We start from the raw sequence: 15602 nt of genomic DNA, 5'->3' as shown, positions 1-15602 counted from the left end.
AGGACTAAAGTCTGCTTTTCTATACAACCTAGGACCACATATCCAGGAATGGTAACTCACTATGGTATGGACCCTCCCATATCAATCATTAATCAAAAAATAAAAATGCCAGCAGCCTTCCTAAAGGGAAATCTAATAAAGGCATTTACTCAATTGGGAGTCCCTCTTCTCAAATATATCAAGTTGACAAAATAAAATGATACAAACAAAATGAAAAGCAAAAAAAAAAAAAAACCCAATAAAACCCAACTAATCAGAAAAATTGAGCTATCAGCATCTTGTCATACAAACATAGCACTATAAAACATAAACTTTCCTTTCTTGTTTGTTAACAATACATCATGTTAATATTAGTACTAAAATATGAAACATAGCATGACTAACATCTTCATTATCTTTAAAAGATTCTTAAATAATAACTTGAAAAGAGTAAGATATGACATGAAGATAGATTGATCAATATTGTCTGAATGACAGTGTCCTTTGATGTATAGAAGTGTTTAAATCTTTGAGGTTCCATTTAGTGTTGTTCCTGTGCTAATGGAATTCTGTTCAGAAAGTCTTTTACTGTGTCACTGAATTCAAGACTATTACCACATTATCGTCTATAGTCAGTGTATCGGGTTTATGTTAAGGCCTTTGATTCATTAGAAGTTGAGATTTTGTAGGGTGAGAGTGAGGATCTATTTGAATTCTTGTAATGCAACAATTTATTTTAATCAGCACTATTTGTGCTGCCTTTTTTCTTAGTGTTTATTACTTACAATTTTTAAGAATGAAGATAGCAAAAAGAAAAAAAAAAAACCCACCACCATCACCACCACCAAAAAAAAAAAAAAAAAAAACCAAACAAAACCAACAACAAAACAAAAGTAAAAAAGTATATATTGACCAATCTCTATAATGAACTTAGATGTGAAAATTCATAATAAAATACTTGTACACTGAATCTGAAATCACATCAAAACAGTTATCCACTGTCACCAAGTTGACTTCCTCACAGAGAGTCAAGGATTGTTTAAAAAACGTAAATCAATAAATGTAACCCATCACATAAATAAAAAAACAAACAAACAGAAACCACATGCTTATCTAATTCAATGCAGAAAATACAATTCCCAAAATCCAATGGCTGCTAAGAAAAAAAAATGTGTATTCATTAGTTTTGGGTTAGAATGTTCTGTAAATATCTGTTAGATACATTTGATTTATTATAATATTTAAGTTCAGAGTTTCTCAGTTTGGTTTTTGTCTGGATGTTCTGTCTATTGGTGAGAGTGGAATATTAAAGTTTCTTGATGTTACTATGTTGGGAGTCAACCTGTAATCTTAGAACAAATAGGTTTTTCTAATAAAGTTTGATGGCCCTATGTTTGGCATATAAACATATGGAATTATAAAATTTTCTTGGTAGAGTTTTTCCTTAATGAGTATGAAATGTTTTTCCCTATATTGTCTGATTAATTTTGGCTTGAATATTTTTTTCAGATGTTATAACTTGCTTATTTCTTTTTTCAATTTATTAATGGTTCTTTTTCCATCTTTCAAGTCCAAGGTGATATCTATCATGGATGGTAAAGTTTGTTTCTTAGAGATTTAGAGATAACAAAAAAGTATAATTTTTAATAATTCAATCTCTTACTGTGTTTTTATTGGGCAAACTAAGACAGTTAATAATGAGAACTATTATTGGATGCTTATTAATACATGTTACATTATTGTCATATCATTGCTTTCTTATATATAATTTGATTATCTGCTCTGGGATTACATATTGTTTGTGCCCTCTTGAGGATGTTTAATCTTCTTTTAGGACTGAAATATTTATTCCAGTATCTTCTATAGAGCTGAGTGAACATACAATTCATTAAATCTGTTTTAATTATGGAAATATATTCTTTCTTCTTTGATTACTAGTGATAGTTTTGATGGTTATAGTAGCATGGTTTGGCATGCAAATACAGGTATTCTGAGAGATCTGTTCTAAATGGCACTTGATATTTCTCTCTTGCCACTTTCAGTATCCTTTCCTTGTTCTGTTCATTTGTTGTTTTGATTATTATGTGACATGGGAAGTTTCTTTCCTTCTCCTGTTTATTTGGTGTTCTGTATGTTTTTGCACCTTAATAGGCATCTCTTTATTTAGATTTGTATACATTTTATTATTATGTAGCTCTGGATAGGGCCAATAGTTCTCCAAAATAGTTTTGTTTGAAAGGACAGTGTGTTACTCACTTTTAAGACCACAGGACCACATTCAGAAGCTTTGGGGTTGGTCAGGATGCAAGGGATGAGATCTGTACATACCCAACCTCACATAGATTTCTGCAAGCAGGAGCATGGGAGGCAGGGAAAGTAGGCATTGGTTCATCCCTTCAGTCATTCCACTGGCCATTGATTAAGGAGGCTGTCACAGGTGCCTAGATAATTATAATATGTGGGATACATTGCAGAGCATGATTCCAGGAAGGAGGGGTTGGCTATGGAGCAGTTGCTTTGCAAATGAGAAATGGTGTCTCATGAATGAGTTGTTTATTATAGGTGAAGCCTGAGGGGATCTAGGCAGTCCTTCCAGCATCTGGCGTTATAGTATTCAACAAACACATATGGACAATGTGGGCCTGAGAACTTTGCTCAATAAGTAACTGTCAAATGCATGAATGAATCAGATCCATTAATCACCGTATTGCAACATTATGAATGTTTAGTCCAGGAGAAAAGGGAGAGTGCTATTATTGAATGTACAAATTGCAACTCTTAGGAAAAGGCTTTCTTTCCTGTGAGGAAAATATCCAATAGCAAATTGCAATTTGTTTTCTCAGAACAAATTCTTTGAGACTATTTGGCTGTCTTTTAACTTAAGTTGTAGTAAATGTACAACTTCTAGAAATGACTAAATATGTGCATTATTACAAATTTTGTCAAAATAGTTCTCAGGACATATCAGGTAAATGTACTTTTCTTTTGAAGTATTTTTTTTCTAGGTATTTTCTTCATTTACATTTCAAATGCTATCCCAACAGTCCCCCATACCCTTCCCCCCCACCACTCCCCTACCCACCCACTCCCACTTCTTGGTCCTGGCGTTCCCCTGTACAGAGGCATATAAAGTTTGCAAGGCCAAGGGGCTTCTCTTCCTAATGATGACCGACTAGACCATCTTCTGCTACATATGCAGCTAGAGACACGAGCTCTGGGGGTACTGGTTAGTTCATATTGCTGTTCCACCTATAGGGTTGCAGACCCCTTTAGCTCCTTGGGTACTTTCTCTAGCTCCTCCATTGGGGGCCCTGTGTACTTTTTAAATGTGCCTATATTGAATTCTATAAAGCTTTCATGTATTTGATATATTTTTTTCTGGGGCAATTAAAAAAGAAAACAGTGGTCAAAATCACAAGGTTAGAAATTTTATGGATAGGCATGCTAATGAGGACAGACTTGGGATCTAAAAACCTTACCTGGAATGGTGAGGGAGGTATACCTCCCTTGCAAGTCAGAACATGCAAATCAATGAGGTGATGGATGTTACAGGCAGATCATCTTCATACCTGAAAATGCTTTGTGGAAACCCACTAGTTACTAAACTAACTTCAAAACATACCTATCATCTCTGCGCACAACTCATCACAAAAGAGTCTAAGCAGAATGACTTGAAAAATGACATTTCCAGAAGACATGGGCTATGAATTAAAAGTTACAGTAACAGACTCAGAATTCCTTCCTGTGTATTATTGGTCAGGGAGGCACCAGAGGTCTCCAAAATAGCACAGGCTATTGCCATTGCCATTTGTTATCCATGGTAACTACACGGTATAGACACTGCTGAAGTTAAGACACATTTTGACTTTATATCATTGAAAAATGGATCTCAAATCTATTGGAAAATGTCATTCTTGCTGTCTGGGTTTCATAGTACTGAAGATGCTGTGAGAAAAGAAATCAATGATCATATGTAGTGCTGCAAGCTACACACAGGAAAGACATACTCTCTAGTGCCATAATGCCTGGACTATGATGACCCTAACAATTTTCTGATTGGACATGAGGCTAGTTCTTTAGGGGAAATATATTATGTCTAATATAATCCTCATGAAAAACCTACAAGTAGGGAAGTCAAAGGCCCCTATTCAGATGTTTCTATTGTCATCTTCTTAAATGGTCATATAAAAATACCTTCTAAATATTTATGCTTATACCCATGGACTTGGACTACTCATAGCTTTATTCAGAAAAGTTTTATAACTTTTATTTGTTTGTTTTAGTTGTATTTCTGTTAGGGGCAAGTGAATGTGGAGATGCAAAGCTGGTCAGGGTATTGAGAAAGGAGGTCAAACGCTCAGCCCTGAATAAGATATTTTTTATTGGATATTTTCTTTATTTACATTTCAAATGTTTTCCCCTTTCCAGGTCTTCCCGTCAGAAACATTTTATCCCATTCTGCCTCCCCTTGCCTCTGTGAGGGTGCTCACCCCACGAACCCACCTCCTCCAGTCTTCCCACCATGGCACTCCCCTACACTGGGCATCAAACAACCTCAGGCCCAAGGGCCTCTCCTCCCACAGATGTTCAACAAGGTAATCCTCTGCCACATATGCAGCCAGCGCTATGGGTCCTTCCATGCATATTCTCTGGTTGGTGGTCAAGTTCCTGAAAGCTCCAGGGTCTGGTTTGTTAACACTGTTGCTTCCTCCATGGGGCTGCCAACCCCCTCAGCTCGTTCAGTCCTTTCTCCAAATCTATCGGGAACACCCAAGGTCTCTGGATGGCCTTTCCTTTAGTCTCCGCTCCACACTTTGTCTCCATATTTCCAGTATTTTGTTCACCATTCTAAGAAGCACTGAAGCATCCACATTTTGGTCTTCTTTCTTCTTAGGCTTCATGTGGTCAGTGAGTTGAATCTTGGGTATTCCGAACTTTTGGGCTAATATCCACTAATCAGTGAGTACATATCCTGTGTGTTCTTTTGTGACTGAGTTAACTCACTCAGGATGATATTTTCTAGTTGCATCCATTTGCCTGCAAATTTCATGAAATCATTGTTTTTAATAGCTGAGTAGTATTTCATTGTGTAAATGTACCACATTTTCTGTATCCATTCCTCTGTTGTAGGACATCTGGGTTGTTTTCAGCTTCTGGTTATTATAAATATAGCTGCTATGAACATAGTGGAGCATGTGTCCTTATTACATGTTGGAGCATCTTTTGGGTATATGCCCAGGTATAGCTGAGTCCTCAGGTAGTACCGTGTCCAATTTTCTGAGGAACCACCAGACTGATTTCCAGAGTGGTGGTACCAGCTTACAATCCCACCAGCAAAGGAGGAGTGCTCCTCTTTCACCACATCCTTGCCAACATCTGCTGTCACCTGAGTTTTTGTTTTTAGGCATTCTGACTGGTGTGAGGTAGAATCTCAGGGTTGTTTTGATTTGCATTTCCCTTATGACTAAGGATGCTGACCATTTCTCTATGTGCTTCTCAGACATTTGTGTTTCCTTAGTTGAGAATTCTCTGTTTAGCTCTGTTCCCAAGTTTTTAATAGGGTTATTTGGTTCTCTGAAGTCTAACTTCTTGAGTTCTTTGTATATATTGGATATTAGCTCTCTATTGGATGTAAGATTGGTAAAGATCTTTTCCCAATCTGTTGGTTACCATTTTGTCCTATTGACAGTATCCTTTGCCTTACAGAAGTTTTGCAATTTTATATGGTCCCATTTGTCGATTCTTGATATTAGAGCATAAGCCATTGGTGTTCTGTCCAGGAACTTTTCCATTTTGCCCATGTGTTTGAGACATTTTCCCACTTTTCTTCTATTAGATTCAGTGTATCTGGTTTTACGTGGAAGACCTTGATCCACTTGGACTTGAGATTTGTACAGGGATCTAGGAATGGATCAATTTTCATTCTTCTACATGTTAAAGGCCAGTGAATTCATGATCTTTTCAAGACTTTTAACAGGAAGGAATGTTAGATTTTGTCAAATGCTTTTTCAGCATCCAATGAAATGATCATGTGGTTTTTCTCTTTGAATTTGTTTATGTAGTAGATTACATTGATTGAATTCTGTATACTGAACCATCCCTGGGATGAAGCCTACTTGGTCATGGTGAATGATCGTTTTGATGTGTTCTTGGATTCAGTTTGCAAGATATTTATTGAGTATTTTTGGATCAATATTAATAAGGGAAATTGTTCTGAAGTTCTCTTTCTTTGTTCAGTGTTTGTGAGGTTTTGGTATCAGTGTAACTGTGGCTTCTTAGAATGAATTGGGTAGTCTTCCTTCTGTTCTAGTTTGTGGAATAGTTTGAAGAGTATTGGTATTATGTCTTCATTGAAGGTTTGATCGAATTCTGCACTAAAGCCATCCTGTCCTGGACTTATTTTGGTTGGGAGAATTTAATGACTGCCTCCATTTCTCTAGGGGTTATGGGACTGTTTAGATGGTTTATCTGATCCTGATTTAACTTTTGTAATTGGTATCTGTCTACAAAATTGTCCATTTCATCCAGATTTTCCAGTTCTGTTGAGTATAGGCTTTTGCAGTAGGATCTGAAAAAAATTTTAAATTTCTTCCATTTCTGTTATCTCTCCCTTTTCATTTCTGATTTTGTTAATTTGCATACTATCTCTGTGCCCTATGGATAGTCTGGCTAAGGGTTTATCTATCTTGTTAATATTTTTAAAATTTTATATTTATTTATTTCTAAGGCATTTTCATTAGATATTTTCTTCATTTACATTTCAAATGCTATCCCCAAAGCCCCCATACCCCCCCCCCCTGTGCTTCTTTCCAACCCACCCACTTCTGCTTCCTGGCCCTGGCATTCCCCTGTACTGGGGCATATGATCTTCGCAATACCAAGGGCCTTTCCTCCCATTGATGGCCGACTAGGCCATCCTCTGGTACACATACAACTAGAGACAGAGCTCAGGGTGGGGGAGGGGTGGGGTACTAGTTAGTTCATATTGTTGTTCCTCCTATCTTGTTGATTTTTCTTAAAGAACCAGCTCCTGATTTTGTTGATTCTTTGTATACTTCTTTTTGTTTCTACTTGGTTGATTTCAGCCCCAATTATTTCTTGCTGTCAACTCCTTCTGGGTGTATTTGCTTCTTTTTGATCTAAATCTTTCAGATGTGCTGTTAAGCTGCTAGTGAATGCTCTCTCCAGTTTCTTTTTGGAGGCACCCACAAGTATGAGTTTTCCTCTTAGCACTGTTTTCATTGTGTCCCATAAGTGTTGGTATGATGTCCCTTCATTTTCATTAAATTCTAAAATGTCATTAATTTATTTCTTTATTTCTTCCTCGACCAAGTTATCACTGAGTAGATCATTGTTCAGCTATCATGTATATGTGGGTTTTCTGTTGCTTTTGTTGCTGTTTAAGACCAGCAGTGATCTGATAAGATGCATGGGAATATTTCAATCTTCTTATATCTGTTGTGGTTTGTTTTGTGGCTGATTATATGGTCAATTTTGGAGAAGGTAACATGAGGTGCTGAGAAGAAGGTGTATTCTTTTGTTTTAGGATGAAATGTTCTATAGATATCTGTTAAATCCATTTGGTCCATAACTTCTCTTAGTTTTACTGTGTCTCTGTTTAGTTTGTATTTCCATGATCTGTCCATTGTTGAGAGTGGGGTATTGAAGTCTTTCACTACTATTGTGTGAGGTGCAATGTGTGCTTTGAGCTTTAATAAAGTTTCTTTTATAAATGTGGATGCCCTTGCTTGCATTTGGAGCATAGATGTTAAGAATTGAGAGTTCTTCTTGGTAAACTTTTCCTTTGATGAGTATGAAGTTTTCTTCCTTATCCTTTTTGATAACTTTTGGATATTAGAATGGATACTCTAGTTTGTTTCTTGGGACGATTTCCTTTGAAATTTGTTTTCCAGCCCTTTACTCTGAGGTAGTGTTTGTCATTGACACTGAGGTGTGTTTCCTGTATACAGCAAAATTCTGGTTCCTTTTTTTTTTTTTAATGTATTCAGTCTGTCGTTCTATGTCTTTTTATTGGGAAATTGAGTCCATTGATGTTAAAAGAATTTAAGGAATAGTGATTATTGCTTCCTGATATTTTTGATGTTATTTTTATGTCTGTGTGGCTATCTTCTTTTGGGTTTGTTGAAAGAAGATTACTTTCTTGCTTTTTCTAGGGTCTAGTTTCCCTCCCTGTTTTGGTGTTTTCCTCTATCATCCCTTGTAGGGCTGGATTTGTAGAAAGATATTGTGTAAATTTGGTTTTGTCATGGAATATCTAGGTTTCTCAATCTATGGTAATTGAGAGTTTTGGTATAGTACTCTGAGCTAGCATTTGTGTTCTTTTAGGGTCTTTCTGAGATCTTCCAGGGATCTTTTGGCTTTCATAGTCTCTGGTAAGAAGTCTAGTGTAATTCTGATAGGTCTGCCTTTATTTGACCTTTTTACCTTACTGCATGTAATATTCTATCTTTGTTTTGTGCATTTGATGTTTTGATTATTATGTGGTGGGAGGAATTTTTTTTCTGATCCAGTCTATTTGGAGTTCTGTAGGCTTCTTATACATTCATAGGCATCTCTTTCTTTAGGCTAGGTAAGTTTTCTTCTTTCTTTCTTTTTTTTTTTTTAATATTTACTGGCCCTTTAAGTTGGGAATCTTCACTCCTTTCTATGCCTATTATGCTTAGGTTTGGTCTTCTCATTGTATCCTGTACTGTGCATTTCCTGAGTGTTTTGGGTTAGGAGCTTTTTGCATTTTCTTTGATGTTTTTGTTAATTAATTCCATGATATCTTCTGCACCTGAGATTCTCTCTTCTATCTCTTGTATTCTGTTGGTGATGCTTGTGTCTATGACTCCTGATCTCCTTCCTAGGTTTTCTATCTTCAGGGTTGTCTCTCTTTTTGATTTCTTTATCATTTCTATTTCCATTTTTAGATCTTGGATGGTTTTGTTCAATTCCATCACTGTTTGGTTGTGTTTTCTGTAATTCTTTAAGGGATTTTTATGTTTTCTCTTTAAGGTCTTCTATGTGTTTACCCGTGTTCTCTTGTATTTTTTTTTAAAGGCTGTTACTTATGTCTTCTTAAAAGTCCTCTGTCATCATCATGATATGTGATTTTAAATCAGAACCTTGCTTTTCTGGTGTGTTGGGGTATCCAGGGCTCATTGTGGTGGGAGAACTGGGTTCTGATGATGCCAAGTAACCTTTGTTCCTGTTGCTTGTGTTCTTGCCCTTGCTTTTTGACATCTGTTTTTCTCTGGTGTTAGCTAGTCATGCTGTCTTTGACTTTGGCTTTTCCTTCCTGCAAGCCTGTGTGTCAGTACTCATGGGAAACCAGTTCTCTCTGGGTTGTATTTAGGTATGGAGACATGTGGCACGTTGTCAGCTCTGGGGTGCAGATAAAATCCAGTATGATCTTATCCTTGGTTCCTGTGTCCTGATGGCTCTGGGAGGGTTCCTCCTGGCTCAGGAACTTGAACAGAACTGGTGGGCTTACCTGTGTTCACAGATATGTTGGCACTCTTGAGAGACAAGTCCTCTCCTGGTGGTAATTGGGTTTGGGTATGGAGCACTGTGACATAGGATCAGTTCTGGGTGTGGACAGAAACTGGAATGCTCTTGTCACAAGTTGCTCCTCAGTTCCTGTATCCTGAGGGTTCTGGGTGAGTAGGTCCCTTTAAGCAGAAGTGGTGGTCTTACCTGTGCTCACAGGCTTGTCTGCACTCCTGGGAGGGTAGCTCTCTCCCAGGACTATTTGGGTGTGGATCCCTGTGGCAGAGGATCAGGTCCAGGCATAGAGGGAAACTGTAAGACTCCTATCCCAGGCTGCTCCTTTGTTTCTGTGAATAAGATTTTTTTCCTATTAATTAATTTATTTTTATTGGGTATTTTCTTTTTTTTTTTTCCATTTTTTATTAGGTATTTAACTCATTTACATTTCCAATGCTATACCAAAAGTCCCCCATATCCACCCACCCCCACTCCCCTGCCCACCCACTCCCCCTTTTTGGCCCTGGTATTCCCCTGTACTGGGGCATATAAAGTTTGCAAGTCCAATGGGCCTCTCTTTCCAGTGATGGCCGACTAGGCCATCTTTTGATATATATGCAGCTAGAGTCAAGAGCTCCGGGGTACTGGTTAGCTCATAATGTTGTTCCACCTATAGGGTTGCAGATCCCTTTAGCTCCTTGGCTACTTTCTCTAGCTCCTCCATTGGGAGCCCTATGATCCATCCATTAGCTGACTGTGAGCATCCACTTCTGTGTTTGCTGGGCCCCGTCATAGTCTCACAAGAGACAGCTACATCTGCGTCCTTTCAATAAAATCTTGCTAGTGTATGCAATGGTGTCAGCGTTTGGATGCTGATTATGGGGTGGATCCCTGGCTATGGCAGTCTCTACATGGTCCATCCTTTCATCTCAGCTCCAAACTCCGTCTCTGTAACTCCTTCCATGGGTGTTTTGTTCCCAAATCTAAGGAGGGGCATAGTGTCCACACTTCAGTCTTCATTCTCCTTGAGTTTCATGTGTTTAGCAAATTATATCTTATATCTTGGGTATCCTAGGTTTGGGGCTAATATCCACTTATCAGTGAATACATATTGTGTGAGTTTCTTTGTGAATGTGTTACCTCACTCAGGATGATGCCCTCCAGGTCCATCCATTTGGCTAGGAATTTCATAAATTCATTCTTTTTAATAGCTGAGTAGTACTCCATTGTGTAGATGTACCACATTTTCTGTATCCATTCCTCTGTTGAGGGGCATCTAGGTTCTTTCCAGCTTCTGGCTATTATAAATAAGGCTGCTATGAACATAGTGGAGCAGGTGTCCTTCTTACCTGTTGGGGCATCTTCTGGATATATGCCCAGGAGAGGTATTGCTGGATCCTCCGGTAGTACTATGTCCAGTTTTCTGAGGAACCGCCAGACTGATTTCCAGAGTGGTTGTACAAGCCTGCACTCCCACCAACAATGGAGGAGTGTTCCTCTTTCTCCACATCCTCGCCAGCATCTGCTGTCACCTGAATTTTTGATCTTAGCCATTCTGACTGGTGTGAGGTGGAATCTCAGGGTTGTTTTGATTTGCATTTCCCTGATGATTAAGGATGTTGAACATTTTTTCAAGTGCTTCTCTGCCATTCGGTATTCCTCAGGTGAGAATTCTTTGTTCAGTTCTGAGCCCCATTTTTTAATGGGGTTATTTGATTTTCTGAAGTCCACCTTCTTGAGTTCTTTATATATGTTGGATATTAGTCCCCTATCTGATTTAGGATAGGTAAAGATCCTTTCCCAATCTGTTGGTGGTCTTTTTGTCTTATTGACGGTGTCTTTTGCCTTGCAGAAACTTTGGAGTTTCATTAGGTCCCATTTGTCGATTCTCGATCTTACAGCACAAGCCATTGCTGTTCTGTTCAGGAATTTTTCCCCTGTGCCCATATCTTCAAGGCTTTTCCCCACTTTCTCCTCTATAAGTTTCAGTGTCTCTGGTTTTATGTGAAGTTCCTTGATCCACTTAGATTTGACCTTAGTACAAGGAGATAAGTATGGATCGATTCGCATTCTTCTACACGATAACAACCAGTTGTGCCAGCACCAATTGTTGAAAATGCTGTCTTTCTTCCACTGGATGGTTTTAGCTCCCTTGTCGAAGATCAAGTGACCATAGGTGTGTGGGTTCATTTCTGGATCTTCAATTCTATTCCATTGGTCTACTTGTCTGTCTCTATACCAGTACCATGCAGTTTTTATTACAATTGCTCTGTAGTAAAGCTTTAGGTCTGGCATGGTGATTCCGCCAGAAGTTCTTTTATCCTTGAGAAGACTTTTTGCTATCCTAGGTTTTTTGTTATTCCAGACAAATTTGCAAATTGCTCCTTCCAATTCGTTGAAGAATTGAGTTGGAATTTTGATGGGGATTGCATTGAATCTGTAGATTGCTTTTGGCAAGATAGCCATTTTTACAATGTTGATCCTGCCAATCCATGAGCATGGGAGATCTTTCCATCTTCTGAGATCTTCTTTAATTTCTTTCTTCAGAGATTTGAAGTTTTTATCATACAGATCTTTCACCTCCTTAGTTAGAGTCACGCCAAGATATTTTATATTATTTGTGACTATTGAGAAGGGTGTTGTTTCCCTAATTTCTTTCTCAGCCTGTTTATTCTTTGTATAGAGAAAGGCCATTGACTTGTTTGAGTTTATTTTATATCCAGCTACTTCACCGAAGCTGTTTATCAGGTTTAGGAGTTCTCTGGTAGAATTTTTAGGGTCACTTATATATACTATCATATCATCTGCAAAAAGTGATATTTTGACTTCCTCTTTTCCAATTTGTATCCCCTTGATCTCCTTTTGTTGTCGAATTGCTCTGGCTAATACTTCAAGTACTATGTTGAAAAGGTAGGGAGAAAGTGGGCAGCCTTGTCTAGTCCCTGATTTTAGTGGGATTGCTTCCAGCTTCTCTCCATTTACTTTGATGTTGGCTACTGGTTTGCTGTAGATTGCTTTTATCATGTTTAGGTATGGGCCTTGAATTCCTGATCTTTCCAAAACTTTTATCATGAATGGGTGTTGGATCTTGTCAAATGCTTTTTCTGCATCTAACGAGATGATCATGTGTTTTTTGTCTTTGAGTTTGTTTATATAATGGATTACATTGATGGATTTTCGTATATTAAACCATCCCTGCATCCCTGGAATAAAACCTACTTGGTCAGGATGGATGATTGCTTTAATGTGTTCTTGGATTCGGTTAGCGAGAATTTTATTGAGGATTTTTGCATCGATATTCATAAGAGAAATTGGTCTGAAGTTCTCTATCTTTGTTGGATCTTTCTGTGGTTTAGGTATCAGAGTAATAGTGGCTTCATAAAATGAGTTGGGTAGAGTACCTTCTACTTCTATTTTGTGAAATAGTTTGTGCAGAATTGGAATTAGATCTTCTTTGAAGGTCTGATAGAACTCTGCACTAAACCCATCTGGTCCTGGGCTTTTTTTGGTTGGGAGACTATTAATAACTGCTTCTATTTCTTTAGGTGATATGGGACTGTTTAGATGGTCAACTTGATCCTGATTCAACTTTGGTACCTGGTATCTGTCCAGAAATTTGTCCATTTCGTCCAGGTTTTCCAGTTTTGTTGAGTATAGCCTTTTGTAGAAGGATCTGATGGTGTTTTGGATTTCTTCAGGATCTGTTGTTATGTCTCCCTTTTCATTTCTGATTTTGTTAATTAGGATTTTGTCCCTGTGCCCTTTAGTGAGTCTAGCTAAGGGTTTATCTATCTTGTTGATTTTCTCAAAGAACCAACTCCTCGTTTGGTTAATTCTTTGAATAGTTCTTCTTGTTTCCACTTGGTTGATTTCACCCCTGAGTTTGATTATTTCCTGCCGTCTACTCCTCTTGGGTGAATTTGCTTCCTTTTTTTCTAGGGCTTTTAGATGTGTTGTCAAGCTGCTAGTATGTGCTGTCTCCCGTTTCTTCTTGGAGGCACTCAGCGCTATGAGTTTCCCTCTTAGAAATGCTTTCATTGTGTCCCATAGGTTTGGGTACGTTGTGGCTTCATTTTCATTAAACTCTAAAAAGTCTTTAATTTCTTTCTTTATTCCTTCCTTGACCAAGGTATCATTGAGAAGAGTGTTATTCAGTTTCCACGTGAATGTTGGCTTTCCATTATTTATGTTGTTATTGAAGATCAGTCTTAGGCCATGGTGGTCTGATAGGATACATGGGACAATTTCAATATTTTTGTATCTATTGAGGCCTGTTTTGTGACCAATTATATGGTCAATTTTGGAGAAGGTCCCGTGAGGTGCTGAGAAGAAGGTATATCCTTTTGTTTTAGAATAAAATGTTCTGTAGATATCTGTCAGGTCCATTTGTTTCATAACTTCTGTTAGTTTCACTGTGTCCCTGTTTAGTTTCTGTTTCCACGATCTGTCCTTTGAAGAAAGTGGTGTGTTGACGTCTCCCACTATTATTGTGTGAGGTGCAATGTATGCTTTGAGCTTTACTAAAGTGTCTCTAATGAATGTGGCTGCCCTGGCATTTGGTGCGTAGATATTCAGAATTGAGAGTTCCTCTTGGAGGATTTTACCTTTGATGAGTATGAAGTGTCCCTCCTTGTCTTTTTTGATAACTTTGGGTTGGAAGTCGATTTTATCCGATATTAAAATGGCTACTCCAGCTTGTTTCTTCAGTCCATTTGCTTGGAAAATTGTTTTCCAGCCTTTCACTCTGAGGTAGTGTCTGTCTTTTTCCCTGAGATGGGTTTCCTGTAAGCAGCAGAATGTTGGGTCCTGTTTGTGTAGCCAGTCTGTTAGTCTATGTCTTTTTATTTGGGAATTGAGTCCATTGATATTAAGAGATATTAAGGAAAAGTAATTGTTGCTCCCTTTTATTTTTGTTGTTAGAGTTGGCATTCTGTTCTTGTGGCTGTCTTCTTTTTGGTTTGTTGAATGATTACTTTCTTGGTTGTTCTAGGGCGTGATTTCCGTCCTTGTATTGCTTCTTTTCTGTTATTATCCTTTGAAGGGCTGGATTCGTGGAAAGATATTGTGTGAACTTGGTTTTGTCGTGGAATACTTTGGTTTCTCCATCTATGGTAATTGAGAGTTTGGCCGGGTATAGTAGCCTGGGCTGGCATTTGTGTTCTCTTAGTGTCTGTATAACATCTGTCCAGGCTCTTCTGGCTTTCATAGTCTCTGGTGAAAAGTCTGGTGTAATTCTGATAGGCCTTCCTTTATATGTTACTTGACCTTTCTCCCTTACTGCTTTTAATATTCTATCTTTATTTAGTGCATTTGTTGTTCTGATTATTATGTGTCGGGAGGAATTTCTTTTCTGGTCCAGTCTATTTGGAGTTCTGTATGCTTCTTGTATGATCATGGGCATCTCTTTTTTTATGTTTGGGAAGTTTTCTTCTATTATTTTGTTGAAGATATTAGCTGGCCCTTTAAGTTGAAAATCTTCATTCTCATCAATTCCTATTATCCGTAGGTTTGGTCTTCTCATTGTGTCCTGGATTACCTGGATGTTTTGAGTTAGGATCCTTTTGCATTTTGTATTTTCTTTGACTGTTGTGTCGATGTTCTCTATGGAATCTTCTGCACCTGAGATTCTCTCTTCCATTTCTTGTATTCTGTTGCTGATGCTCGCATCTATGGTTCCAGATCTCTTTCCTAGGGTTTCTATCTCCAGCGTTGCCTCGCTTTGGGTTTTCTTTATTGTGTCTACTTCCCCTTTTAGTTCTAGTATGGTTTTGTTCATTTCCATCACCTGTTTGGCTGTGTTTTCCTGCTTTTCTTTAAGAGCCTGTAACTCTTTAGCAGTGCTCTCCTTTAAATCTTTAAGTGACTTATGAAAGTCCTTCTTGATGTCCTCTATCATCATCATGAGAAATGTTTTTAAATCTGGGTCTAGATTTTCGGTTGTGTTGGGGTGCCCAGGACTAGGTGGGGTGGGAGTGCTGCGTTCTGATGATGGTGAGTGGTCTTGATTTCTGTTAGTAGGATTCTTACGTTTGCCTTTCGCCATCTGGTAATCTCTGAAGCTAGCTGTTTTAGTTGTCACTGTTAAGAGCTTGTTCTTCAGGTGACTCTGTTAGCCTCTATGAGCAGACCTGGAG

The 15602-nt window shown here is 38.1% G+C and overlaps 1 protein-coding gene across 10 annotated transcripts in view; it reads left to right on the top strand.

Moving 5' to 3' along the window:
• Positions 1-15602, top strand: part of Sntg1 (syntrophin, gamma 1) — a 941919-nt gene that overhangs the window by 109808 nt on the left and 816509 nt on the right. The gene's annotated exons all lie outside the window — the stretch shown is intronic.

Source organism: Mus musculus, chromosome 1, assembly GCF_000001635.26.
Source record: "Mus musculus strain C57BL/6J chromosome 1, GRCm38.p6 C57BL/6J".
Taxonomy (NCBI): domain Eukaryota; kingdom Metazoa; phylum Chordata; class Mammalia; order Rodentia; family Muridae; genus Mus; species Mus musculus.
Note: the sequence above shows the minus strand (reverse complement) of the source record. Positions and strands in the feature narration are given on the sequence as shown.